This window comes from Phoca vitulina, unplaced genomic scaffold (assembly GCF_004348235.1).
Source record: "Phoca vitulina isolate PV1807 unplaced genomic scaffold, GSC_HSeal_1.0 scaffold10, whole genome shotgun sequence".
NCBI lineage: Eukaryota > Metazoa > Chordata > Mammalia > Carnivora > Phocidae > Phoca > Phoca vitulina.
Window position 1 is genome coordinate 5,181,008 of NW_022589713.1, and position 22,697 is coordinate 5,203,704.

Genomic DNA, 22,697 nt, shown 5'->3' on the forward strand with positions numbered 1-22,697 from the left:
GGGTTAATATCCAAAATATATCAAGTACCTACACAACACCAAAAAAATGAATAAATAAATAAATAAAAACCAAAAAACCCAAAGAATCCAATTAAAAATGGGTAGAGGATATAAATAGACATTTTTCCAAAGAAGACATAAGAGATGGCCAACAGACACATGAAAAGATGCTCAACATCACTAATCATCAAGGAAATGCAAATCAGAACCATAATAAGATATCACCTCATACCTGTCAGAATGGCTAAATGCAAGAAGACAAGAAACAACAGTGTTGGTGAGGGTGTGGAGAAAAAGGAACTCGTGTGCACAGTTGGTGGGAATGTAAATTGATACAGTCACTGTGGAAAACAGTATGGGGTTCCTCAAAAAATTAAAAATAGAAATACTATATGATCCAATAATTCCGCTATTGGGTATTTACCCAGGGAAAACCAAAACACTAACTCAAAAAGATATATGCACCCCTATGTTTATTGCAGCATTATTTATAATAGCCAAGACATGGTAGCAACTGAAATGTCCATCAACAGACAAATGAATAAGACAAATGTGATATATATATATATTACATGTACACACACATATACACACTGGAATATTACACAGCCATAAAATGGATGAGATCGTGCCATTTGAGACAACATGGATGGACCTAGAGGGTATTATATTAAGTGAAATAAGTCAGACTGAGAAAGACAAATACTATATGACTCCATTTATAAATGGAATCTAAAAAATGAATAAACAGAAAGCAGAATCAGATCTATAAATACAGAGAACAAACTGGTGGTTGCCAGAGGGGAGGCAAGGAGATTAGGCAAAATGGTTGAAAGGGAGAAGGAAATACAGGCCTCTACTTACAGAATGAGTGGGTCACAGGAATGAAAAGCAGGGCATAAGGTATACAGTCAGTGATACTGTAATAGCAATGACATGGGACAAAAGGTAGTTCTACTTGTAGTGAGCACAGCATAATGTACAAACCTGTCAAATCACTAAGTTGTACACTTGAAACTAATGTACCATTGTGTGTCAACTATACTTAAATTTTTAAAAAGTTTAAAAAATCAGTAAGGATTGTTCTGTAGTTCAAATTTAAGTGTTTACTACTAAATTGTTATTTTTAGTTTATAAATTGTTTTAAAAGGGTAATTGTAAAAAGTTAGAATAAGGAAAATTCTGCATAAAGTGAGACATTAGTTCAAGGATTCATTTTTGACGTGAAGTGTGCACTCTTACTTTATATCCCTTGGTATACCTGTTTCCCTGACCACCTTAGCCTCTCTCTGTTATACTCTCTCTTCCAAAATGAGAAAATTTAACCACCCTCCACATGTTTCCTGAAATATTTGGTATTTTTAGCAAGTTAAATTCTCCCCAAGTAAGTTAACATAATATTATACTTAACTAGCATTGTTATTCATCAGAGCAGTTAAGTAAGATATTATTTGATAACCCTATAGTTGAGAGGACAGATTCACATAATATTTTCATCACTATCTTGCCTTTTCTAAACAGAGGGAAAGCAAACTGACAGCTGAAAGAAGTTCCAATAGTCTTTCAGTTGAAGGTCAAAGAGATTCACCTTTCACTCAAATTGAGCATGAACGACCTGCGGTGCAAAGGTGAAATGAGAGGGCTCAACAGCGTATGAAACAGCCCCAGATTATCCATAATGGAGTGATGGAAGGATACAAATGAGGCCGTTCAAAATGTAATAAAATTAACCTGGAAGTATTCCAGTCTGTCTGTAGAAAGCAAATGATGATAAGAGAGAGGGAAAAAAATGGATGGAAAAGTGCCCCATGAAAAAAGAATATGCAGTTGGGACTCAAATTGTGTTTTCCAACAGATTACTGTTAACCTAGGTCGGCATTCTCCAGTTAGCCTTCATCACATTTATCATTTCTTTATTCTGCATAATCAGTTTATATCGTTTTCAATATATTGGTTTATGCTCTAATCCAAATAAAAGTGCTATTCATTATTGCAACGAGCCTGAGTTTATTATCCAATTAACCAGCTATCCACGTATTTCAGATATGCTTGGAAAGTTCTGCTTCTTGCTTCCTATGAGTTTTCTATTGTAGTGAAAAGTGAAACAAGTTCAGCCCCAGATAGGAACCTGTTCTAAATGTTTTGTACCATATTCTTGTGGTTGTATTTCATAATTTCCTGGGCAAGAACTATTATTAATGGAATTAATGGAATATTTTTGGAATATTAGTGGGATGCTTTTGCTAGTGGATCTGCTTTGCAGGACCAGCAAGTGAGGAGAAGGGCAAATGAGTAGAAACTACCACTTTCAGAAAACAATGAATACAATGTGGGTGAGCAAGGGGCATTTCTTGTTTGTAAAATTCCATTTGCAAATGTTGCTTATTACATTTCTCTCTTGAAGATACCTAATATGCATTGCAATATTAAAGTCTCTGGTATTAAACATTGTGTAGCCTAAAACTTCCCAAATTTATTTGGGCACCTAATGCTTTCTTTTTACCATGCACTTATTAATGTATCCGGGACATTTTGTTCGTTCCACACACACTTTGGGAAAGAGTATATATTATCACTTCTGAGAAGCAATCACAGAGAGAAAGATGGCCAGCATGGAAGTAGAGGAAAGTATCTGGCTGGCTGATAGACTGCACCCACATAGGGCGGCACAGAGCACAGCTCCTGAGGACGTGAATAAGAGCGTTGGAACAGAGCTCTCATCTAGGCAGAATAGGAAATAGCTAGCTGTTCAAGCCCCATTATTTGACTTTTGCGTATGCCCTTGGTGGAAAAATGCGATACCTATAGAGGAGAGGTGTGGGAGCAAAGAAATGAGAGCCCACTGCAGAAATCTGTCTCTAATCAGAGTTTGAGGGGTATTCTATTGCTTATGTAACTGTCCCAGCTTGACCCTTTATAAAACAAAAACTTCCCACTAGGACATCTGTCATCCAAATCACCTCCAGGATGAGTAAGCATCTTAAGAGAATGCATTACATTATTATGGTCTCTCCCTTCAGGAGAAAGAACTCGTAGGGGAAAAATAGGAGCTTCAGGATCAGGATGACTCTGGTTCGTATTCTGTATCACAACTTACTAAATACATGATCTTGGGCAAGATATTTCATTTCTCAAACACGTTTTTTCAAGTGTAGCCAGTGCTATATACCTCACTACACTATCTTTTGCCCGTATTTCCTTGATGCCCAGCCAAGGCAATAGAATGTCTCATGGAGGCTTTATGCTGAATGTTTTGCATGTATTATTTCACATAATTCTTGTAATGACCCTACGATAAGTAGATACTGTTATTATCTCCATTTTACAGAGGCGATAATTGATGCTCAGAGAATGTCACAAGGTTACCTAGATATTAAGTGGTGAAGTTGGTGTTTTAGTCGGATTCTGAGTTTCCTCTTAAAACTATGCTACTCTGGGGACGCCTGGGTGGCTCAGTCCTTTAAGCGTCTGCCTTCGGCTCAGGTCGTGATCCCGGAGTCCGTGGGATCAGACCCCACATCAGGCTCCCAGCTCCGCGGGAAGCCTGCTTCTCCCTCTCCCACTCCCCCTGCTTGTGTTCCCTCTCTCGCTGTGTCTCTCTGTCAAATAAATAAATAAAATCTTAAAAAACAAACAAACTATGCTACTCTGTCTAGATATGCAGTTGCAGGAGGGAGATGGTGAAATGTAAAGTGCCTGTATGTTCCCAGGTGTATAATGTTAACGTATGAACAGTTGAACCAGGATCCTGGTAGCTCTAAATCTCCAACTACTTAGAAAACTCCAGTCCACCAGAGACTTCTCTAGGTAAGCTTAGCCTATCCCAGGTGATCAATCTGGTGATCAGCTCTTTTCAAAGTGCCTCTCTCAAAAGCAGGGCGCATGGATTCTCCCCTGACTTACATAATTAGCGGAGCCTGCAGCATATTTGATCCAGAGTTTAGTGATACAAACCATTTAGCTTACTGATATTCTCCTTTTCCCCGTCACAAATTAGCTAGGTCTAAATAAATTTATACCTCTGTTGTCATTCTGAACTCAGTGACTAACAATATCAACTCTTCTCTGACTCTTAGGATTTATTGCTGAATCTAGCTCATAGAAATCTTTCTTTTTGGTGGTCTGTCTTAATGTCACTAAAGTCTTGTTTCTTTTATCCTTCTTACTCTGAGTTCCACAGATATATCTATATATTTCTGACCCCAGTTGTGGATAAAACATAGTTCAAGAATGTCCCCACCTCAAGGTACTTCCTCAAGTCCACTGTAGATCATAATTTTCAAATTGATTATTTATAGGGAGATATGTCAAGTAATAGGTCAGATGTAACTAAATCTCAGTTCTTACCAATGCAGGCCTCTGATACACAAACATGTTAACTTCACCGTGGAGTTCTGAAACTGGCTTATACTGGCTCAGAAGATTGTTAAATTTTCTAAAACTTTGCAAGCCAGTTGGTAGGCCATGGTGGCGGCATGTAGGACATGGAAATCAGTCAATGCTACAGACCAGTGCTTCCTCCATCCTCCTTCATCCCACTCCCGGAGAGCTACTTGTTAAACATTTCCCAGGGCACCAGTCCTTCTCCATCTTCTTTTGTTGAGTGCAAGGGGAAGTTGGGGGGCAGGTTTTTTAGTAAAGAGGAGTGTTGAAAGTAGAAAAAATAGAGTTACCCATTTGTAAATCGAGCTGAGGAATTTCTGAGGCGCTGAGATTCCCTTCTAGCAGATGTGGTCTGTCTTTTGATGCTGGTTATTACAGGATAAGAATTTAGGTGTTTTCTGATTCATTTAATAGGGCAGTTGGCAAAAAAAAGTCTGAAAGTAAGGATATTATTTTTGTTGCTGAGGTTTCAGTGAGATAAACTTTAAAAGCTTGTTTCCTAAGTAAAAATTAGCACGTGACAGAGAAATGAGAACCCATTTTACTGTAGCTTGAATCAGCTTTAGGTTGAGAGCAGTGTTTTTCAACCCTGAGTGCAGAGTAGAAACACCTGGGTGCTTCTTAAGCCTTCCAATGCCTGGTCCCTTTCCCTGGTCACCTAACTCAGATTCTGGAGGCGGGTCACTGGCTATGCTGTTTTTCAAAGTTTCCAGGTATTTCCAGTATATACCAAGGATTGAAAGCAGCTGTGTAGAGCTCTGGAATCTTCTCTCCTGACATACTTAAGTATGTCTTTAAGGCAGGACGCCAGCTTTTTTTCTGAGGTGTTGGCGTTTCCTCAGAGGCTAGCGGTGAACACAAAACTGTAAGTGGTTTTGAATTTAATTTTTGTTCTTGCATGTTTTTAATAATGTAATGTATATTGCCAGCACACCTTGAAGTTGTAGTAAAGTAAAACTTGTGTAAAAACAGTGGGGAACAAATAGAAACTTTGGAAAATCAGTGGTGATTTACCAAATTTACTTTTCTTGTTGACTGTAGAAATAAATCCCAAGTGAGGAAGGGGCAGAATTTCTTTGAAAGCATGTGCTGGGTATTTCTATCTCTATGATATTCTTTCACTTAGATTGTTGTGTAGGGACTAAAGTAGTTCTATCCAGATTTGCATCTTCCTTGTTGCAAGGTCTTTATTTGTAACTTAATTTCTGTAGTTGTGCTGCAAAGATACACAGCCCTTTTCTAGAAGTGTTGGGGTTGGGGGTGGGGAGAATCCCTCTTGTGGCCCTATGTAGTAGAAAAAACTGGTTTTCCCACCTCAAATACATTTAAACTTGATGAAACAAAAATTGAGCTTTAAAATAAGTATGAGAAAATCTGAAGTTCCAACTTTCTTCCAAAATATGTTGACTACCTTTTAAAAACAAGTATAAAACTCTTACAGATGCTTTTGGTGCCCCTACCTTTTTCACAGGCTGCCCTACTGGGCTGAGTAACCCAGCACTAGATTCAAAACGATTTCTCTGTTTTTGCTGACTTCTTTCCCAGAGATTTATTAATCATGAATTTCCAATTCTTGGTATGACACAGTGACTGAGATTACAGTGTGAAGATGATAAATTATCACATAAAAAAATGATAGATTTTGAAGGGAAAAGCATGAAAAGTCAGAATAATATTAGAAATCTGGTCCCGATGACAAATGCTGAAATAAGGGACAGCTTTGTCAGTTAATCATAGTTGTGTGAAAAGCCATGGAAAAGTTTAAAGTCCTTTCTTTCTCAAACGTATTCTGCTTCTTTAAAAACCTTAAAGCAACTACAAGAATTTAACTTACATAAAATCTTAATTCACGTTTCAAGAGTAGATTGAGCTTTTGATAGGCTTTCTCTAGAATTGACTTTTGTTTTCATTTTATCCCTGTATGTGAGAGAATACCACTTAGTTGGCAAAACAACAACAACCTCACTATAATGCTTAGTCCTAAAAGAAATATATTTTAGTGCAATTATGTTAATTTCATATTAAAGGGGTTAAAGTCAATTTAACTTTTTAGTTTCTAACATTAAATGGATTTCTATGAAGAAATTAGAAAGTCATATTGAAATTCAGTTATACTGAAAAAGGGGGTTAGAGTAGTTTCCAGAGAAAAAGTCCTAAGAGTATTTCTGTATCTTATAAAACATGGTTTTTAAACTTCATGAAGAATATGAAAAATCTAAGTGGTATGTGTTAAACTATATGGCTGATAGCTTTAATAGGCAGGTTTCTTTTGGTCTCTATTTTTAAGTTCATCTTGAATAATGAGTAGTTATGACTTTAGTGAAGCTGACAATCATGTGACTGTTAGGTGTCTAAGGATTCATTCTAAAAGGACAAATACCACATAGTCTGATTAATAATAAGTGTTAGAAACTTATGGTTCTGTTGCTTACAAGAAGAGAGCATGGGAACACATTTGAATGTTTGAACTATCTAAGAATGTGTCCTGGAAATGTGTTTTAATTAAAATATAACACCGACATAAAGGATGAACAAATCGTACACATGTATAGCTTGATAATTTGTGAACTGGGCTCACCTGTGCAACCACCACCCAGATGAAGTACAGAACACTGCAAATACCCCAAAGTATCACTAAAGGTAATAGTTTGACTTCTTTCACCAGAGATTTGATTTCTGTTTAGGGTCTTTTTGTAAATGAAATCCTACTGAATGTCATTGTGTTAACTTTTTGCTCAACATTTTATCTGAGCTGTAACCATGTTTTTCAATACCACATAGTATTGATTCCACTGGAGAAGTATACCACGAACTTATGTATCCCATCTATTGATAGACATTTGGGCGGTTTCCAGTTTGTAGATATAATGCTAATTTTGCTATGAATATTCCTGTACATGTCTTTAGATGCACATGTATACTCATTTCTATTGGGTATATGCCCAGAAGTGGAATCCTGAGCCATACGATAGGTATATTTTCAGGTTTTTTAGATACTAACAAATACTGTACAGAGGAGTTGTACTAATTTACACTCATACTGACAGTGTGAGTACTGCATTTCAGTAATGATGTCAGGAGAAAATTTGTGTATGGACAACCAGTCAATCCTATGACTTACTTTCCAAAGTAAGTTTGACGTAGGGGAGATCTGTGTTGGGGCTGGAAATGTGGATTTGGGACATGGATGCTCCTATGGATGGTAACTAGGAAAGAAAACTTGAGAACTTTAGGAAGTGCCTTAAATCTAGGGGAAAGTAGAAAAGGGCCATGAAAGAAATGTCAGAGACTTCGAGCAAAGAAACTTCAGTGTTAGACTGGCGCAGAAGTTATGCAGGTAAACGGAGGAGTCTGCTTTATTACGGTGTACAGCAAAGTGTTTGAGGTGAAGGAATACTGGTAAGCTGCTATTGGATTTGGAAATCTGGGTTGACATTAAGGAGACCTTTGGAAAAAAAAAAATGAAAGGGGATAGACGTGTATTTGCAGTGGAATAAAGAGAGGAGGAGGAAAGGAATTGGTGAATGTAGATAACTTTTCCAAGCTGTCAGTGCTAGAAAGATTGAGAGGGCACTGGATAACGTAAAATGATGAAATGGAAGGTGCATTAAGGAGAGTTCTAGGAGACTGGCTTGAAAAGTTACAACAAGTAGGTTTTGGAGAGACTTGCTTGGCTGATCAGTGTGTTTATTTTCCTTTGGGCTAAAGGGATCTTGATGGGGTTGCATAAAAGAAAAAATAATACCTCTCTGGGAGAGTTTAATGTCTTTTTTTTCTGTTGGAATACTTTTTTTTTTTTTTGCATTTTTTTATTTTGTTATGTTAATCACCATGCATTACATCATTAGTTTTTGTTGTAGTGTTCCATGATTCATTGTTTGCGTATAACACCCTGTGCTCCATTCAGTACGTGCCCTCCTTAATACCCATCCCCAGGCTAACCCATCCCCCCACGGCCCTCCTCTCTAAAACCCTCAGTTTGTTTCTCAGCGTCCATAGTCTCTCATGGTTCGTCTCCCCCTCCAATTTTTCCACATTTTATTATTTTAAGCCAGAGTTTCTTAGCATTAGTAGTGTTGACATTTGGGTCAGAGAATTCATTGTAGAGGGGCTGTCCTGTGCACTGTAGGATATTTGGCAGCATCCCTGGCCTCTGCCTGTAAGATGTCAGTAGTCCTCTCCCATGTCATGACAACAAAAGTCTCTCCAGACTGTCAAATGTACCCTGGAGCAGATTTGTCCCCCTCCCCATTCATAGAGAACCACTGGCATAAATCCTACTGACCAGTGAGATGATTATACATTCTCCAAGTAAGTGCTGGGAAGAATAAATAATCAGCCTCAGACAATTGATAATCCCTAATGCGCAGTACCAGAGGAAGTATTTGAAATGAAAAGCTGAATGTTTTGCCTATTAAACTGAATTTACTGGTTACTACAGTAGAGTGGTAACTGTTTGTCTCTGAGCAAAGCAAAGAGATGAGCTTACATAGGGTTTGTGACACCACGGAGTTTCAGAATTGGCAAAGTAGAAGTTTCACATTGGAAGTAGAAGATATTTAAGGGTAAGTTGCCCCCAGCAGGGAATGTTGTTTGACTTTTTTCAGAGGTGTGGTTGCTGACATGTATCACACTGATAGATCGGGACTAGTTTATAACTGGTTCTGGTGGTTACTTATTGCTATAAATAATGAGTCATTTCCAAGTAGGGTAGGAATTTATTATTTTAAGCAGTAAATTGTCCTAAAGTTTATGAAGAAACTTCAAAGTATGAAACAGATATTTCATTTTGGGGTCTCCAGGCTTTGGAAGATCGTATTTAGGCAACCTGATTAAATAGTGCCTCCCAAAGTTGTGGGTTTTTTTTTATTATTATTATTTTAAATGAATGTAACAGTTTTATATTAGTGGCATTACTAAACTGTGTATTGGGTTACCCAATATATAAAAATACTAGAGAATTACTATTCATAAAATAAACATCTGACCACTTTAAAGATTTGTGTGCAAAACCCATTTTTGACCCTAACTCAGGTCAGGGTTGTATGAGGCAAGGCATTTGAATTAAAAGAATTTTTTTTCCACTCTTCTTTTTGATGTTGACTATTTTATCTTATGAACTTCCTAGTGTATTAAAATAATCAAATGGAAAGAATGTTTCCTGTTTCTCACTCCTTGATTTTGTTGGGCAATAGCACATTTTAACTATGAGGAATTTAGGGAGAGGGCTGCTAGTGGTACAGAGGGCAGTGGTCTGTCAAACTCTTGAGTAATAGGCCAATTAGATGTAATTCTTAACAGAATTTTTCTCAAGCAAAAATGATCAGTTTTTTTTTTTTTTTTTTCCCCTCCCCTTAGACTTGCATTTCTCAAAATGTGATCTTTGGACCAGCAGTGTTAGCACCTTCGTTTGTTAGAAATGTAAATTCTTGGTCTGCCCACTCCACAGCCCCTCCCCTTCCCCAAATGAATCAGATAGTGCACATTCAGGTTCTGACGCGTGGTGAAGTTTGAGGACTACTGCCTAAAACTATGGAGGAGCCAATGACATTGTCACTTCTTTCACCTCTTCATTTCTGACTTGCTCACTAATTATTCAAACACTGTAAAATAAAATGAAATACTTAGAAATCCCTTCTCTCATTCCTGTAAACTTATCCTGTCTGTGCTGTGACACATTGCTGCACACACATCATTTGTAATTATTAGAAGGGTGATTTACTTGGCTAATGAATTACTCCTTTGTTTGTGGTTTCCAGTGTGGCAGCAGTCAACTCTTGCTAGCAGTTACGCTTGTGGACTATTGCTAGGAGCAAAATAAGACCTGTTTCTTTGCTATTGTTACCTTTCCTCTGCTTGCTTGAGACGCAGTCTGCATTAGAGTTACAGAGAAACAGAACCAATAGGATATATAAGAGGAGATTTATTATGGAATTGGCTCATACAGTTAAGAAGGCCAAGAAGTCCCACAATCTGCCCTCTGCAGTCTGGATAACCAGGAAAGCTGTGGTGTGATTCAGTCTAAGTCCAAATGCCTGAAGATAAAGGGGCTGATGGTGTAACTCCTGGTTGAGCCTGAACCTCCTGAGAACACCAGGAACTCCAGTGGTTGAGGGAAGAATATGGATGGGTCTGCTCAAGTAGAGCATTTGCCGTTCCTCCACTTTTTTGTTCTATTCAGGCCCTGAACAAATGGAATGATTGCCCACCCTCATTGGTGAAGTTTGTTGTTTTTATTCCTTGTACTGACTCAACTGCTAATCTCTTCCCAAGACACACTCACAGATCCACTCAGATATGTTTACCAATTATTTGGGCATTCCTTAGTACAGTCAAGTTAACAAATAAAATTAACCATCATACAATATGACCCAAGTTTTGGATAATTTACTCTCTTGGTTTCATTTCCCATTATTTCCTATCCTAGCTCATCTGGTCTCACCTGTTTGGGGATGGGGGGTGAAGGGGGGGGATGGCAAAGGTAACATTATTTTATAACAACATCCTACTTCTTTCCAACTGCATGTCTTTATTCCTGTCCTTCTATATTTATTGGTAGTCCTTCATTTCCCTCCCCTACCACTCATCTGATTTCTTGCCATTTTTGGTGGGAGCTCAGCATATAGGTTCCCATTTCAATGAGGAAACCAAGTCTAACAAGTGTTAGTACCAAGCCTAAGTATTGGCCCACTGAGCAAGGGAAAATGGTTAGCAATCCAGGGGACATCAAGGACTAGGGCCCCTCTGGTAGATACAAGTTCTAAAGGCAGCAAATCTCATGTCACTCCTGCTGACTCTTGAAGCCTAGGCATTGTTAGGATGGTATTGGGACTGGCAGAGACCAAGCCTATAGGTTGAAGACACCCATGAGTCCAGTTGATAGACTGGAAAGGCCTGCAAGGATCAGCTCCAGTCCCAAATCCTCCAAAACCCATTCCTTAGTCACCCTCATTTTCATTGTTTTTGACATAAGCCTATTATACCTCACAATTTAGGACTTAGTGTCCTGTTCTGTTTTCTTAGTCTGTCATTGTATTAGCTCAAGCTACTATAACAAAATACTACAGATTTGATAATTTAGTTCTTGCTGTTCTGGAGACTGAGAAGTCCAAGATCAAAGTACTGTGTGATTTGATCCCCAGTAAGGGCTCTCTTTCTAGCTTGTGGATGGCTGCCTTCTGTGTCCTCATATCCCAGGGAATGAAAGAGGGCGAAAGCAAGCAAGCTCTTTGGCATCTCTTCTATTAAGGGTACTAATCCCATCATGAAGGCCCCACCTTTATGAACTCATCTAAACCTAATTTCCTCCCAAAGGTCTCCTCTTCAGAGACTATCATGTTGGAAATTAGGCTTCAAAATATGCATTTTTTGGGGGGGGATGTAATTCACTCAATAGCAGGCATTTTAAGAGACTTTTTAATATCCCCACTGGACACTATGCAATGGTAAGCACAGAGTAGGTAGTTAAATTTTGCTGGTTAATTGATATCTACATCCTATGTCTGTTAGATAGGCATTTATTCAAGATTTTAAGAGTATGCTTTTCTGTAAGTTTGGACACACTGCCTCTGAAGTTTCTGCTGTATCAAGCATTTACTTAACATGTAATTCCTGGTGTTCAGGTTAGCCTTGGGAGTGGGGGAAAGTCTAGAAACAGCACCCCTGAAAGTGGCCTTGTCCAAAAGGCCAGGGATGTAGCATAGTTACCTTTAGGATTTGCTTGCAAATCTGGAATTAAAAGCAGATTGAGGGTTGCTGATTTTATTTATTTTTATCTAAAAGAATTCCTCCTCCTGTGCCTCATTCACTCAGTATCTAGCCCTCCTCCTGGTAAAGCATTCAACAACTAAAGAAAAACACAGCAAACACTGCAAGATTCATCCTGCTACGTGGGTAACTAGTGGTGGTATTACCTCTTTCAGAAAACCCAGGTAAAATTTCCACTTGTGGGGGAGGTGCCTGGATGGTTCAGTCTGTTAAGCGTCTGCCTTCGGCTCAGGTCATGATCCTGGCGTCCTGGTCCTGGAATCAGCCCTGCATCGGGGCTCCCTGCTCAGTGGGGAGCCTGCTTCTCCCTTTCCCTCTGCCTGCCACTCCCCCTGCTTGTGCTTTCTCTGTGTCAAAAAAATCTTTAAAAAAAAATAAAAATAAAATTTCCATTGGATTAGGCAGGTAAGTAGAGGAGTTATTTTTGGACATCATAGACTAAAATATACCATAAGGAAAGAAAAAAAACAAAGCTCTGTAAAGAAACCTTTCTCTATATTCAAAAGAATGTAAACTTCTCTTTCTCCCTGCTTCTGTGTTTCAGGAGAAAAAAAGAAAAACTCTGGTTTTACACTGTGCACACTTAGTTCCTCATGTAATAGGGCTCTGCTTTCCCTTTAAATGTGAACTATGGATTCTTGAACAAAAATCATAAAAATTCCATCAGATTAATACACAATTTCAGATTTTTCCCAAGGGCCTTTGCCTAACTTATTTTTACCAACATGAAAACCTCCTGAGAATATGGTGAGCTCTGTTTCTTCACTGAGCTACCCCAGCCGGGAGTCTGGCAGCATTTCCATTATCTACCACCCACAGAGCTGGATTTTTTTTTTTTTTAAGTTGTTTTCCTCAGTATAATGAGACCAGTGATTTTTAACTATAGTCACATCCAAGTTTCTTCTGGAATTGTCAGCTGTGTATCTAAATGTTCCGTTCCTGATGTTTCTTTAAAAAAATATTTTGAAATGTAGATTTTGAAAAGAGCTTTTTCTATATATGCTTCACTCCGGTTTTTGTAATGTTAACCATGGCACATCTATTAAAGCTGAGAAATTAACCCTGGTACAGTACTACTAACCTCATGTTTTGTTTGGCTTTCCCAGTTTTTTCCACTGGGAAATGTCTTTTTGTCTGTTCCGGGATCAAATCTGGGATGCTATCTTGCATTTAATCATCCCATCTCCTTAGTCTCCTTCAATCTATAAAAACTACAGTCTGGGGCGCCTGGGTGGCTCAGTTGGTTAAGCGACTGCCTTCGGCTCAGGTCATGATCCTGGAGTCCCAGGATCGAGTCCCGCATCGGGCTCCCTGCTCGGCAGGGAGTCTGCTTCTCCCTCTCCCACTCCCCCCTCTTGTGCTCTCTCTCTCTCTCACTCTCTCTCTCAAATAAAAAAAAAAAAAAAAAAAAAAAAAAAAAAAAAAAAAAAAAAAAAAACTACAGTCTGTCTTTGACTTTGACACTGTTTTTTTATTTATTTTTATTTAAATTCAACTAGCCAACATATAGTACATTAGTTTTGGTATAATGTTCAATGATTCATTAGTTGTGTATAACACTCAGTGCTCATCACATCACGTGACACTTGTTTTTAAAGCTCTTTCCAAATGTACCTTTTTACACATGCAAGATATTTTATAACCATAGACTAGAATCTCATTACATATATTTAAAAATTTCTACATATTTGATATTCAAAAGAACCTTGAAAGGTAAGAGCAAATATTTGAAAAAAATGAATTACTAAGGAAGACTTCATCTGTTGGTATAAATGCCTTTTTACTGGCTTTCCTGCTTATCACAGTAAGCCAATCCAGTGAACATATCTCAAACATAATTAAACATTCTGAATAATCTCCTTAATGTGTGAACTTCTCATGTGATCATTATATTGAATGTTCCATGATTGCATAAATTCCAGATTCTTTAGCATGGCCTAGAAGGTCTTTCATGATCTGGCTCCCATTGGTCCCTCAAGAAGCACCTTTAGCTTTCCTGTCTAGTCCTTTGTTGTAGGCATCCTCTGAAACAGCTCCTAATAATCTCCATCTCTTTTTATATATGTCCCTGTGTAATCCCTTCTCCTTGAGTATAGGCTAAATTTATTGACTAGTTTGATAGAAATAAAGGTGGTAAAGACTTACAAAAAGGACTGTGGCTTCTATCTTGGGAGCATTCTCTCATTTGAGAGAAGCCAGTCACCATTTGTGAGCAGCCCTAACGAGAGGCCTACTTGAGGACTAGTTGATGTCTCTGGCCAGTAGCCAGTGAGGAGCTGAGCCATGCTAATAGCCGCGTGAGTAGGGCTGGAATCAGATCCTTCTCCAGCAAAGCCTGGAGGTGACTGCAGCACTGGCCATTGTTGGACCGCGGATTTGTAAGAGACACTGAGCGTAAGGACCCCAGTTGAGCCATGCCTGAATTCCTAACTCACAGAAATGGCGAGTTAATAAATTATTATTTAAGCCACTGAGTTTTGGGGTAATTTTTAATGTTTAACATATTCTACCCAATTGGACTACCTGAACATCCCATATTAGCCATATTTTTCTCATACCCTGGTGCCTGGAGGTTTAGTCAGGTATTTTGGGATTTAATCAATATTTACTAAGCTCCTATTGAATACCAGCCAGACTGATGCTAGGTGCCCAAATCAAAGACCCCAAAATACAGCTTAAGGAATCCACAATTAAGTTATAAAAATGTTGGCTACCTGTAATGTGGTAAGTGCTGTAGTTGAGGAATGAATTTCTGTGAATTTAGAAGAGTAGTTCTATTTGATTTAAGAAGCAAAGGAGTACCAAGAAATTTTTGAACTAGATTTTGAAGGTTAGTGGGGTTTCCTCTCATAGGAAAGGTGGCAGAGGGAAGAATGAAGAGAGTGTAGGTGTACCTATTATTTTGGGGGATGGCAAAGATGACCATGTACTGGAGATGAAGGCATCTAGGGTGAGCCAGGCTGTGAGAGAAGACTGTTGCCCATTCTCCCCGCTGCCTGTTGTGATACTCTTGTCCATTCCTCGAGACCAAGTTCAAATTTCATTGTTTTCTTAAAACCATCTCTGACTATCCCTGCCCTTCGTGGTTTTTGCCCATTCAATCACTGTTTCTCTCCTAGTGTTCTTAAAGTGCTGTCCTAACAAACTCTTGGGAATAATAAACTGTAGCTTTTCTTTGTGTATCCAGAACATTGCTGAGCACATAAAAGTTAGATAAATTCTTATTGATTATTGAAGATGGCATTTAACTTCTGTGTTCTTAGTCTTTTTTTAATTTAAATTCAATTAGCCAACATATAGTACATCATCAGTTTCAGATGTAGAGTTCAGGAATTCATCCACTGCATATAACACCCAGTGCTCATTACATCAAGTGCCCTCCTTAATGCCCATCACCCAGTTACCCCATTGCCCCCACCACCTCCCCTCCAGCAACCCTCAGTTCCCTAGAGTTAAGAGTCTCTTATGGTTTGTCTCCCTCTCTGATTTCTTCCCATTCAGTTTTCCCTCTTTTCCTCTATGATCCTCTGTGCTATTTTTTTCCACATATGAGTGAACTTCTGTGTTCTTAAAGCCTTAAGTTAAAATGCTCAAGCTGAGTATACATGCACAACCAACAACTCTAAAGCAACATTGAAATACATGCCTGAGAAGATGCTGAGAATGCAAATACAGGGAAACAGTGAAATTTATACTGATATGTAGAAGCACAGACTTGATATCAGTTGGCACATGAAGATTTGGGGTGGGAAGAGCACATAAAAATGCACAGGTGGGACCATGTGTTGTGTGGATGGGAAGCTATAGCCTAACTGAAATGGAGTTTTGTTCCAGGGAGCAGTGTGAGAGGTGATTGGGTGGCATAGGTGAGCCCAACTGAGACGCACGCCCTCATCCACGAAGGAGAAACCAGTTTGATATTGGCCTAGGTGGCCTGCCCCATGGGTCTCAGAGAAGAGATTTATAGAATTATGGCACCAAGAGTCCTTTATCCCTAGCCAAAGTGCATATTCTGGAGGAAACATCACTGTAACCTGCTGGTAAACTCTCCTGTTAATACTTGGTCATGAACTCCTGAATGCACCACAGAGTATTTCAGGAAATCATAAGAGGTATTCTACCTGAACTCACAAATGAATCTAATCAGTTACGTTGTGGCATCCATGTTTGGGTTGCTTTTTTTTCTTCCCTCATGCCATTCACCTCCTCCCTGGAATGGAACCACCATACCTTTGGCCCCTGCCTAACTTGCTTTTGTACCCCTCCACCCCCTTCCACAGAGCTTCAAGGAGGCTTGTGCTGCATAGGCTCTTCCTGCTGTCTCTGATGTATGGAGCTCAAGGAACGCAAGCTTCTGGCCATTTTTGTTATTATAATCCTTAGTCATGTTCCCTGTGTCACGGATATATGTTGCCCTGTGTTAGACTGAAAGAAAAAGTTGTTTCAATTTCTACTTACAGTTTTACACTCTACTCATACATCCTATACCTCAGGATTTGACCATGAGTCCAGCCAGGGGTAAGCAGAACAGGGCAGGGTGCTGGACCTGAAGAAAAATCTTAGTGATAAACATGATGCTCTCTTCATGTTTTCCTCCTCTTCACTATTTAGGATGCATTACTCTATCAAGTGTTTTGTGTCTGATCCTTTCCTTATTTAGGGACTCCATAGTCCCTTATATGTAGACTACTGGTGGGTTGACAAGATATTCTCAGGCGTCTCTAAACTCCTGGTGGGCATCACAGCTGGAACTTAAGCCAGGACCTCACAAATGCCATGCTTGTGTCTGAACAAGGGATGCCAGACTGGGAGGGAGTTGTGTAATCCAGATAGGGACAGGACCAGAGAATATAGGAGGGAGACTTGTGTGTTCAGATAGACAAGTGGAGAGACGATCTGGATGGATTTTTGCAGACATGGGTCTATTGCCTTTGTTGGACGTCATTTTATTCACTCCTGGCATGTACTTGTATTGATAGAATCATTTAGAAGTGGGAGTTAAGGGACTAAAATTATTAAAAGTGTGTGTGTGTGTATTTTTTAAACAGTACGCAGTAGGACTTAGACTAGAGCAAGCAGGAAGGTCAGCTAGGAAAACAAAATAATCCAGACATGGAGTGATGAACATGCTTCCTACTTTTCTTGTCTGCCAGGAAATGGAATAAGTTTTGTGCTGACTTTTAGGAGCTGTCATTTATCCAGATTTAAAATGATTACCTTTCATCTTTATTTTTCAAATCCTATATGTGCCTCTTTTTGTCTTTTTGGTCTTTAGGGTTTTTTTTCTTGAATTTTTTTGTTATTGTTACTACATTTTTAGAAGTAGACTATAAATGATAAAAATAAATGAACAAAAAAATGTATTGGCAGTGATGGCAAGAATAGAGATGAATGATATTTGACGTGAAGCTTTTATAAAGAGCTGGGGATTTTGCAAGCACTGGATTAAGAGATGTCACCAGTAGCCTAATGCTGCTGGTTGTGGTGTGACTGGAAGTTAGAGAACAAGGTGAAGATGATACAGTAAGTCTTAAGCTTCAGATGGTAAGAAGCTGGGGCTAAGGTTCAGAAACTGCTATTGAACTCCAAGGATGTGCTGTGTCTCCACACCTACTTTAAAGATCAATGATCAAAACTAGATAATGGCCTGAAAAATAAAGGGTTTTGCAAGGCTCTGCTCTTTTATAAGGTTGGGTGGATGGAGGAGTAGGAAAAGTTGTATGATCAGAGTTCCCAGGCAATCCACACTGAGTGGATATCTTCATCATTAGCCCAGAGTAGTGACTACATGTGCTAGGTGTGCTAGGTGTTAGAACTTACTAATTAGTGAGGACCCTTGATGTTCAAAAGCTTAGGGGCACCTGGGTGGCACAGTCGATTAAGCGCCTGACTCTTGGTTTCAGCTCAGGTTGTGATCTCAGTGTCCTGAGATTGTCTCCTGCTCAGCATGGAGTCTGCTTGAGATTCCCTCTCCCCCACCTCCTGCTTATGCATGCTCGCTCACTCGCGCTCTCTCTCAAATCTTAAAATGGTTAAAAGCTTAAGACCCAACATAATGAATAGCAAACAGAAATGTATAATTACCAAATCCTGGGGTATGTAGCAGAAGAGTTTGCAGACCCAAATGCCTATAGGGTCCAGGAACTTCATCTAAATGAGGGAAGCAGGCAAGATGTAATACAAAGAGGTGGGGGCATGACTTGTGGAGAGCACTGGATCCACCAAAGAGAGCAGCTTCTATCAGCCCGAACTGACTATAGTCTCAAATACTCTGATTATTCAAGAGAAGCCGGAAAACTGGATTTGTAGTAAAATAGGATTAATGAAATGTTGGCTTACTGTTGCAATACAACACATAGACCAAACAAAACACTTCTGTGACTGCATTAAACATGTAGGCATTGCTTTATGGTCTCTGGAAGAGGATGGAGTCCTATCTTTTCAGAGAGATGGTACACATATAGTTACTTAGAAGAGTCTGGCTGGGAGTATTGAAGGGGAAGGCTAGCACTTGGCTAGGTAATGGGATAAGGGCTAACCAATATGGGAATAAAATCCCATCTCTTGTAGGTTCAGAAGAGTGGTGTAGAGTTCTCCTGTGAAGTAGACCTGTTCACCCTAGGTGAAGACAGCACCTCTAATAAAAAGATTTTAACAGAGGCCACTCCTCGGTCAATGCGGAACTGAGGCAATGGTTGGTGATGAGGGCGAGGAGGCTGGATTGACTGTAAGGTCATGAGTTAAGCCTTTTGATAAAAGGCTAAAAAATGTGGCTGTTACAGCTTTATTATGTGTCAACTAATCCCAAAGCAGAAGAAATGTTCAGTCAAATGCTCATGATTTAATATTCACTGTATGTGAGAAAGACAACTTACAAACCTTACAAGCTTCCAAAGATTTAGATATGAAATGTGAACTTGAGTTTGGGGTTTCAATCCTAGTTTTATTTTATGGCTATAATAATATTTATGTGGTTATTATGTACTTTTTAGTATAGAGAACTTCATGCATTATCTCAATTCTTTAAAATCCTAAAATGGGTATTCTTTTTTTTTTTTTTTTTTTGAAAAGGGTATTCCATATTTGATACTTCTGAATAGTAGGGCTTTGACATTGACAGGTGAAGTAACTTGCTGAAGGTCACACAGCTAAGTAAGTGGTAATGTCAGTCAGGTCCTGGAGCCAGACTGATCTGATTCTAAAGTATGAGCTTTACTAGGTAACACACTTTTTCCATTGATTTGACTGTAACAGGTTGTTCTCTGAGTTGTGAAAACCAAATGTGATGATGTTAAGTTACATGTTTTTTTGTAAACTGTAAGACAGTGCTGATTTAATTGGCATTTACCCAGCACCTACTAGGTTCCACGGAAGTTGCTAGGTGATCTTACTTTGATGGCTATATTTTTCTATATATTTTTCTTAATTATTCCTCCTATGAAATCCTACCTGTTAATTTGTTCCCACTGCCTCTATTTAAAAGGGAAGACCCCTTGCCCTATCCCTTTTGTTCTAGTACAGTTTACATCTTTATGTGCCCACTTTAAACTAATTATATAGTTTCCCTCTGGGACCAGCTAGAGATGGAGATGAAAAGAAACCCAGCTCACCTGAGGCTCCTGTTCACTGAAGGATTATATTACCCTTGTGCCATGAGCCCAATGTTGGAGAACTTTCATTCTAAACAGTGAACACTTTTTTCCTTTTAAAATAAAAAATCATGGCCCACTGCTGAGCATCTATCCAGAGACACTTAGTTAGTGAAAACCACAGGAAGAACTGTTGCAGAATGTGGAAACTTTGTCCTAACACAATTTCATCTGAAATTTTATATTCTTTAACTCTCTAGGGAGAGAAAGAAAGGAAATAGAAACAAATGAGAGAATAGGAATGGATATGAGGAGGAATCCAGCCAAGCAGTAGGTTGCCATACAGAAACACAGAATGGTTTCTACAAGTCAAACAAAAGCCTGTCATAGGCCCAGGAATCAGAGGAGCTGGACCTGAAGACAAGTACCACACATCATAAAAAAAAAAAAATGGATCAATGTGAGAGGGAGAAAAGTAGGACAGCTGTTCTTTTCCTTTCCTAAATGGCTTGATAACTAATTGGTCTGGCAAAGAAAATTGCTTCTTAGTATTGGTCAGTAGAATGATAGCAGGTCACCAGAAAAATAGCCCCCTTCCCTTCATCTTCTTTCTCCTATTTAGAGGAAGGAAAATGGATACTTGGGAAAGAGGGAGGGGGATGTCAGAGAACAGCTGTAGCAGCAAAGAGCTATTTATTTTGAGCCTGATTTTATACTAGACTATTAAGTAGCCTAAAATTACTTTGGAAGATTTATACCTGACTGATGAAAATAGTTCAGTACATACATCAGACCCAGGAATCGTTGGTCCATAGGTACACCTCCTAATTAATAAAAATCACTAAGCAAAATTTTAAGTTAAACGTGGTGGGTATTTCTCTATTGCTACATCTTTAAGATGAAGGGCATCTTGAATGTGAAATACATAGAAATCAATATTATACTCCTCTCTTCAAAGCTTATTTATATGTAAGGCACGATGCTGGTGCCATAACTCAGATCATATCCATTCTTTAAAGTCTTTCAGAGTCTTCCCATTGAACTTGGAATTAAATCCACACTCTTGGGCTGATGCCCGTGGCCCTGTGTGTTCTGGCCTTTACATCTCTCCAACTTGATCTGTATGGCTCTCCCTCCTACGTGCTGCTTTCCGGCTGTCTTGGCCGCCTTCAACCGTCACAAACACTCCAAGCCCTTTGCCACTCGAGGTTTTTCCTACTTGTTTGCTCTGCCTGGAATATCGGCATGTGTGGGTATGTATGTGGGAGGGGCGGGGGGCAGAAAAGGCAAGAAGATGGCTCCCTTATACCCTTGAAATCTCAGCTTAATATCTTCTTTTCTGAAAGACCTTCTTTGATTCTCCTTCTTAAAATAACCTTTGCATCCACCCCTCAAACCTTGCCCTCCATTGATTCTACAACAACCTCCTTTTACTGCATCGTAGAACTTGTCAGTCTGTTCTTTGTTTTGCTTCCTTAGCTATATTATAGATTTCATGAGGGCAGAGACCCCATCATTCTTAATTTCTATTCTATCAATTCCTCAAATGATGCCTGGTACACTAGACATATACTAATTTGCTAAATGAATGAATGTGAGGGAATGGAACCCCATATTATGTCAAACATTGTGCTATGTATTATTACCTATGTTTATTTAAAGATTTTATTTATTTTGGAGAGAAAGAGAGCATGAGCAGGGGGAAGAGAAAAAGGGCAGAAAAAAGGGGATGGGAAAAGAATCTGAAGCAACTTTGCTTAGTGGAGCTCTATGCAGGGCTTGATTCCCATGACCTGAGATTATGACCTGAATGGAAACCAAGAGTCTGATGCTTATCCAACTGAGCCACCCAGGCAACCCCCGTTTTTCTTTTTTTACCTTAAAAAAATTTTTAACCTAGGTTTATGTAGTTATTGTGAGATAAGAATTTTCTCCATCTCACTAATGGAAAAAAGTGGGAACTTAGGTCTTTTGTTGCTTAAGTCTTTAAGGAAGTCCTAATCATTGCACAGTGAGCCCATTATATAATGGATCCATATTTTATGTTCTTCCACTATGACATGTTGAAATCTCATATAGCAGGCTGAAATTAAGTAGTTGGATTTAGCCCCATTCTTCATGCCTCCAGGGAGTTGTACATGTGTTTGTGGATATGAATGTCTTCATAAAATAAACATCTTTGGGAGCACAGACATGGTCTCTAGTCTCCATATGAGTGAAAAATGCCCATCATACCCACATTTGTAATCCTGTAATTCTAGTTCCTTACATTAATGTAGTGGTCTCTGAGTTTTCAGGCATGGCAGCTCCTTACATTGCTTTTGTGTCTACAGTAGGGCAAGCAAGGCAGATGTTGTCATTATCTTCCTGCCACAGATACTGCTGCTTGGATTATGATATTAGGTGGCTTGCCCGAGGTCACCCAGCTGGTAGGTGGTGAGAGTCCTCTTGGCCTCCATATTCTTTCCCCAGAATTGTAAACTTCTGTTGTCCAGGAGCTCTGAAATACCTTTCTTGGTTCTCCTTCTCTTCCCTCCCACCATAACCATCTTTTTCTCCTCTTTGAGCATTTCCTGAAAGTCAGCATTGTGACCTACTGAGAGTTTAAACAGAGGTGATAATGAGGGGTTCTTGGTTGGGAAAACAGATGAGCAACCAGAATAATCTGCCTGCTTTCGATCTCTCTCTCCAATGCCCTCTACCCCTAACCCCCCAAACGGGGATATTGTCTCCATGGTGCCCTTACTTCAGAGTACTCCATAATGATTTTGACCATGAAGAAGTATTTTTTGATCATTTGACCAGATAAGCTAATGAAGCACATCTCCAGTGGTCTTTCAAATAATTCCTTCCTATCTCCCCACCAGCCCTAATTTATCATAATCTTTTCTATTCTTCTTCTGACCCATCTCCTTCAGCTGAGCCACTGCCCATTCCATTCTATAGGCAAATAGAGCT